The sequence below is a fragment of the Helianthus annuus genome, chromosome 9 (assembly GCF_002127325.2).
Source record: "Helianthus annuus cultivar XRQ/B chromosome 9, HanXRQr2.0-SUNRISE, whole genome shotgun sequence".
NCBI classification, from domain to species: Eukaryota; Viridiplantae; Streptophyta; class Magnoliopsida; order Asterales; family Asteraceae; genus Helianthus; species Helianthus annuus.
In genome coordinates, this window is record NC_035441.2 from 174,125,292 (window position 1) to 174,133,315 (window position 8,024).

Genomic DNA, 8,024 nt, shown 5'->3' on the forward strand with positions numbered 1-8,024 from the left:
TTCCAGCAGTAAGTTATAATGTTTCATTTTACATTTATTTTGCTGTATAGAAAATGGATAATAGGTTTAAACATCAATATTCATCTTCTTCCGAACCTTCCATGAATGTCGTTATGAACGATTGTAAGTGTTGTTGTTTTTTTTTTAACTAAAACATAGTACATTTAAAATTAATTCAATATATTAATTAATTTATGATGTTTCCAATATCTTTCAGATTATACACGTTGGTTAGCTTACGTTATGAAAGGTAATTTAGTATTTTATTTAATTCGAACTTTACTATTACATTCTTAAACTTAATCTCTATTTTGTTTTTATTACTTCTTTCTTCTCCTCTTTAATTATGTTTTAATTGTAGCTCACGAGGCCAGACATAGAAGAAAATTAAGAAAACAATATCTTGATAATAAGAGATCAAGATGTACTACACAAGTTCATCCTTATTTTCTCAAAGGTTACTTATTTTTTATTATTACTCTTTATTTTTTCTAAATTTCTTAATGGTTTTCTAACTATTATTATAGGCATTACTAATCTGATTATGTAATTTCATATTTTATTGCTTTAACCATTATGCTCACTGCAGTTGCCGAGGCAAAAAGAAGGCGTAGGTTAAGAAAACAATATCTTGATAGTAAGAGATCAAAGTTTAATCCAAGTTTTATTCCATCGAAATTGGATTCATCATCTTCATCAGGAACACGGATTAATTTAAAGAACAAAGAAAACATAACACCTAATTCTTCAAACAGAATATTGCCTACAGATGGTTCGCCAGTTATTCCTTTAAGTTACTATTCTTTTAGTTAATACCATGTTATTAGTACATCAATATTGTTTTGCATCTTACGAAACTGTTTTTATTATTAGTTTACTAACACTAATGTGTTTATTTTTTTTTAGGAAATCGTTTAAATACTTCCCTAAACGGCCAAACTTCCAGTTTAACACCTAATACTATTAAGAAGAACGGAAAAGATGTGTTACACCCTTCTACAACACCCAATCGTACACCGTTGTCAAATATATCTAACATACTACCAGGTTTGTAAAAAAAAATATGGCTTTAAATTATATATGTTTTTCTATTATCTTTATAACTATGATATATCATAATATTAATTTTTTTATGTTTATTTGTAATATGAAATTTGTTATATTTTTTTTTAGGAACCGGTAGCATTTGTTCAAGAATGGTTAATTCTACATCTGGGTCGGATTTAACTTTGAATGGAAAGACCAATGTAGTATTGCAAAATTCTTCTAAGTTTGTTCGAAGTTCGAACACCGCAAACAAAGAAAACGTAACACCATCTTCGTGTATTACAAATATACATTCAGAAAATCGTAATCCGTCACAGTTTACTAATGCTATGTCTTCTTTGAACCGTATTTCTCCCGGTATGTTTATAAATTATACATTTTTCAGAAAACAATTTATTGTCTACATAAAATATACCTTTTGTTTAATAATGTTTTATTTGTTACAACAGACACTGTTGCAACGTCATCTACTTTACCACTGACAGAATGTTATTCTATTACTCCGCGGATTGTGAGTAAACGAACTGCTACAGCTATGAAGGCAGATTTGTCTTCTGTTAAAAGGATGTCTTCTGGAAGGCGTAAGTTGACGCATACACCAATCGAAATAGAACCCATACGAATGGCTGATCTTGATTCTGATGATGAAAATGTTGTTCAACAAGATATTAAAGACCTCCGGAAAGGCACCTCTAAAGGTAAGCAATATTAAATCTTAATATTGTATTTTTACATTCTTAAACGTTAAATTTGGAATTTAACTGTGCAGATTACCTTGACCATGGAGACCAATCTGTTTGTTGTGGGTTATGCTATGCAAAGTTGTGGCAAACTGAAGCTGGAAAGGGTCGTATTACACTTCAACAGCGGACATATTCCTTATGTTGTGCTTATGGCAAAGTTGACTTACCTGATTATAAAGAATCTGACCCATATTACCAGATGCTTTTTCGATCTTTAGATTCAGATAGCAAGTTTTTCTTAAAGAATATTCGACGTTACAATTCAATGTTTTCCTTTACTTCTATGGGAGGAAAAGTGGATACTAAGATAAACAAAGGTAATGCTCCTTTTGTTTATAGAATTAGCGGTCAGAATGCGCATAGTATGGGTAGCCTTCTTCCTAAACCCGGTGACCAACCAAAGTTTTCTCAACTTTATATTTACGATACCGAAAATGAGCTGTCCAATAGGAAGACCTTATTTGGGTATGTTACTTTTGATCACCATCTTTCTTTTTAATCCCATTTTTTTCTATATTTAAATATTTTCAATGTATTTTATACATATTATTAATTATCTTTGATTTTTATCCCAGTGACTCAACGACTCAGACATCTTCCAGATCAAAAGAGCTTGACGATAAATTCATAAAGTATCTAACTGACATGTTAGATTCAAAAAATATGTTGGTAAAAACATATCGCATGGTTAGAAACCATCTTCATGAGAAACCCAATGTTTCTCTTAGGCTTCGGTTGATTTATCAAAGAGATAAAGATGGCAGGACTTACAATTTACCTACATCATCCGAAATTGCTGCTTTAATTGTTGGCGATGAAAATCAAAGTGTGGAACAACGTGATATTATTGTCGAAGAGCAGTCAGGAGTTCTTAAACGTATTAGCGAGTTACATCCTTCATACCTTGCTTTACAATATCCAATTCTTTTTCCTTATGGTGATGATGGATATAGGATTAACATTCCTCATAGAGATTTTGGTCCGAACACAAAGAAGACACGTCCAAATTGCACAATGAGAGAGTTCTTTGCTTATAGGATGCAGGATAGGGACAACAAATTCTCTCTAATCCTTAATGCGAGGAGGTTGTATCAGCAGTTTATAGTCGATGCATACACAATGATTGAAAGCGAGCGGCTAAACTACATAAGATTTCAGCAAACCAAATTACGATGCGAATCCTTTAACAGCCTAAGAATTGTTCAGCAAGGTGGCCAGACTGATCTGTCTCATACTGGAAAACCTGTGATATTACCGTCTTCCTTTACTGGTGGAGCTCGATATATGATGCAAAATTACCTTGATGCTATGGCTTTATGTAGAAAGTATGGGTATCCTGATTTTTTCATAACTATCACCTGTAATCCGAAATGGCCAGAGATGGTAAGGTTTATTGGTGACACATCAGTTAAGCCTGAAGACAGACCCGACATTCTTTGTAGATTGTTTAAGATGAAGCTTGATTCATTGATAAAAGACCTTAAGGAAAAAAAATTTCTTGGCGATATTAATGCTGGTACGTGGAATTTAATATTTTTTTTCATCTATGTTATTTGTATTTGTTAACATTTTATTTATTTTTGACAGTTGTTTACACCGTAGAATTTCAAAAGCGTGGTCTGCCACATGCTCATCTATGTGTTTTTATGAAAGCTGATCATAAGGTTCCAACTGTTGAACATATTGATCCTTTTATCTCAGCTGAGATTCCTGATAAAACTGAAGACCCTGAATTATATTCTCTGGTCTGTGATTTCATGATTCATGGTCCATGTGGACATGCTAACTTGAAATGTCCATGCATGGTAGGAAACCGTTGTTCTAAGAATTTTCCAAAGAAGTTTTTGGAGGCTACATCTGTTGATTCAGATGGATTTCCGCTTTATAGGCGAAGGGACGATGGTCACACGGCTGTTAAGAAGGGTGTGACATTGGACAACAGGAGCGTCGTTCCATACAACAAAAGGCTTCTTAGAAGATATCAGGCGCACATCAATGTGGAGTGGTGCAATCAGGCAGGATCAATTAAGTATTTATTTAAATACATTAATAAAGGACCAGATAGGGCCACTGTTGTTGTTATAGATTCAGACAGAGGGATTGATGAGGAGATACCGAAAGATGAAATAAAAGAATATTACGAGGCAAGATATGTTTCTGCATGTGAAGCAAGTTGGAGAATATTTGCATGTGAAGTTCACTATCGGTATCCATCTGTTATGAGGTTACCATTTCATCTTCCAGGCCAGCAGAATGTAGTTTTCAGTGGTGAAGATGATATTGAAAATGTTCTAAACAAACCTCAGGTAAATTCATCTATTTTTTTGGAGTGGATGAACATGAACAAAAAACCTGAAACAACGAAACTTACGTATGTTGAGTTTCCATCAAAGTATGTTTGGAAGTTAAAGGATCGTTGCTGGCAGCCGCGAAAAAATTATGTTGTTGTTGGAAGACTTTATTCAGTTTCTCCTTCCCTTGGTGAAGCTTATTACCTTAGAATTCTTCTAACCAAAGTCAAGGGTCCACGATCTTTTGAAGAAATTAGAACCTATGATGGTGTTGTTTATCCTACTTTTAGGGATGCATGTTATGCTCGTGGACTATTAGACGATGACAACGAATACATTGAGTGTATTAAAGAGGCCAGTTTTACAGGAAATGGTCATTATCTTCGTTCATTGTTCGGTACACTCCTTTTGTCTAATACTCTATCAAGACCAGAAATTGTTTGGGAAAAGACGTGGGAGTTTTTGTCGGAGGACATTTTACACAATATGCGGAAGGATTCTGGTTTAAGTGGTACAACATTTTTATAAGTTTCTACTAATTTTTTTAACACCTAAATTTTTTTTTTAAAAATATTTTTCCATAGTTGTATAAAGTATGTTATTAAATATATTAATTTAAGTTTTTGTTGTAGGTTTTGCTGTCTCTGACGAGCGTTTAAAGAATATTACGTTGTCTAAGATTCAAAACTATCTTATCCGTAATGGATCCAGCTTGCATAGATTCTCACCGATGCCTGTTCCAGATGAAGATTCTACATTATATGAGGGTAATCGTCTAATAAATGAGGAGCTTTCTTGGGATAAGGACGAAGTTAGCGCTGAATTTAATAAGCTTCATAATTCTTTAAATGATGACCAAAGAGCAGTGTATAACGAGATTATGAGTGCTGTTGGACGTGGGAAAGGTGGTGTTTTTTTTGTGTACGGATACGGTGGTACTGGTAAGACATTTCTTTGGAAAACTTTAGCTGCTTCCATAAGATGCAATGGGCATATTGTTGTTAATGTTGCTTCAAGCGGGATTGCATCGCTGTTGTTGTCACGAGGCCGTACCGCCCATTCAAAATTTCATATTCCGATTAATCTTACTGAAGATTCCGTTTGTCATATCAAACCTAATTCTGAAATCGCTAATCTTATAGACGAAGCGAAGTTGATTATTTGGGACGAAGCACCGATGGTACACAAACATGCTTTTGAAGCTCTTGATCGTACATTGAAAGATGTTTTGAGTGTCTCCGATTCACGTAATTCTGAACTTCCCTTTGGTGGAAAGACTATTGTTTTCGGTGGTGACTTTAGGCAAATCTTACCGGTTGTACAAAACGGCACAAGGCAGGACATTGTACACGCCTCTTTATGTTCATCTTACATTTGGTCCACTTGCAAGGTTTTAAAATTGACCCGTAACATGCGTTTATCTGTTGGAAGCAGTAGTTCAAACATTGATGAGATAAACGATTTTGCCAAATGGCTTCTTGAAATTGGTGAAGGCAATATTGGTGATGGTAACGACGGCGAGTCCACTATAGAAATACCAAAGGATCTTTTAATCACCGATTCAACTGATCCAATTCAAAGCTTGATTGACTTTGTGTATCCATCAGTTCTTAACCGTTTTAAAGATCGTGACTACTTTTCTGAAAGAGCCATACTTGCTCCTAAAAATGAGGTTGTACATGGTATCAATGATCGTTTGCTTGCATTATTTCCCGGTGAAGAAGTAGAGTATCTTAGCTCAGATACTCTATGCCCAACTGAGGAAATTAATGATCCATTACACCAAGATCTGTATAATCCTGATGTGTTAAATAGTTTGATAGTTTCTGGCTTACCCAATCATAGATTGGTGTTAAAGTTGGGTGTCCCAGTCATGCTTTTGAGGAACATAGATCAGCAGAATGGGTTATGCAATGGTACACGTCTTCAGATCACGCGTCTTGGAAAACGTGTTATCGAGGCTGAGATACTATCCGGAGGTAATGTTGGTTCAAGAACTTACATCCCAGAATTAGCATGATACCTTCAGACAAGAAAATACCTTTCAAATTTCAACGAAGGCAGTTTCCCATAACCGTCTGTTTTGCCATGACTATTAACAAAAGTCAAGGGCAGTCTCTTTCCAGAGTTGGCCTGTACCTAAGAGACCCCGTTTTCTCACATGGTCAGCTTTATGTTGCGTTGTCGAGAGTAAAGACAAGAGATGGCGTCAAGCTTTTGATATCTGACAAAGATGGAAGTCCAACGAATAAAACAAAAAATGTTGTTTACAAAGAAATATTTGGAAAGTTATAGTTGAGTTTTGAAAGTATACTTTCAAGTTGTAAATTTTGTAATTTATTTAGACTTACTATGTATGTGTAACTATTGGATTTTATTAAGGGGTCAATGTATGTTTAACTATTGGATTTTATTAAGGGGTCAATGTGTAAATGTTTAATATTTCGTTTTATTTGATTAAACCAAAATAATATCCCATGTGATTTAAACCCTAAAAAATATTTTGAGCGGCAATTACAGGCAAGGAGATGCATTCGGCGGCCTTTGTTTTCTTCCCTGTTTTCTTTTTCATTGTCATAAGGAAACTTGAAGTTTCCATCTTTCTCTCAAAGGTTATCAAATCTGTCTACCATATATCCGATTTTTCATATCTGTTTACAATCATCACCCAAAATATGAACCCTAGATGTTTAAACCCTAGATGTATAAATCCATACCTGTTCTTCAACTTTTTTCACATCGATTCGGTCGTTAATCGATTTATCAATCAATATATTTTTGTTCACGACGAGTTGGCAGTCAATCGAATTGTGAAGGTTTATTTTAAGGTACGATTCTTGAATATGTATACATGTTTACTTGTTCTTTATTCTGTAGCAAAATTTAGGGGTTTTTGTGAGTATGTTTTTGATTGAATAGTCGATTTTGTATCGATTTGCAGTTAATATAGTTAGTAAACATATTAATGTTTTCTTAAGTTTGCTACATAAGCAGTTAGTAGGACTCAAGTTTAGATGATAGCTTGAAATTGTAACAGGTTTAAGTTATTACTGTTTCATACATATGTACTTTCTATAAGTCAACTTTAGATGAAAAGATTGAAATTGTAATACCTTGAAATTATGAATGTAAACATGTTTGAAATTGCTTTTTATAATGTAACTTTGTTTTACTTGCTTGCTTTGTTATTGTATTGTGTATACAGTCATGGCTCCAGCGTTTGTGAAGATTATTTATGATGCGTCACCGTCATCTCTGGTAAAAGTTTTATTTAAATTTATTCGTATTACTGTTTTTTTTCCGACAACTTATTTTTCTTAAATATTACAGCCGTTGCCTGCATTTTACAATGATGCCGTTCGAAACTTTGGCTTTCCTGTTGGGCATGTCAGGTTGAGTACAGGTTCTCAAATCTGGTATGTTTACATCAAAGCGACGACCAACGGATGCTTTATCAGTGATGGATGGTCAAATGTTTTTTCGGATCTTGGAATTGAAAAGACAGATTTTATTTTTTTTGAGGTCCTTTCTGCAAACGCATTTCATATATACCATTTCAAGATTGACCGTGATTTGAATGTGAAGGATAGTTTTTACCATGTAATGATGTTTCCTGAAGCGAAAAATCTGGTATGTTTTTCAAAATCTTACACCAATGTGTTATGTTTATTATATATTTTATCAGGTTTATGTTACCAAAATATTTGACATATTTTATAATTGTTTGCAGTGGTTGCCAAAAAAATTCATGGAACATAATTTCAATGATGATATTCTCGAAAATAATGTCACGATTCGTTATGCTCCTAATCAAGAAAGGACTGTAACGATTAAAAAGTCCAGGGGGAAAAGATTATTAAAGCAACACATCAGACGCAATTCAGCCATGCGACTTTGTATCCCATGACCCTTGGGGTGGCCATCACACCCGCAGCTTTACGTA

General features: G+C 34.2%; 1 pseudogene; it reads left to right on the forward strand.

The window, feature by feature from the left end:
• The first annotated feature begins 53 nt into the window (after positions 1–53).
• On the forward strand, positions 54–6,376 carry LOC110907018 (annotated as a pseudogene).
• Positions 6,377–8,024: the final 1,648 nt, after the last annotated feature.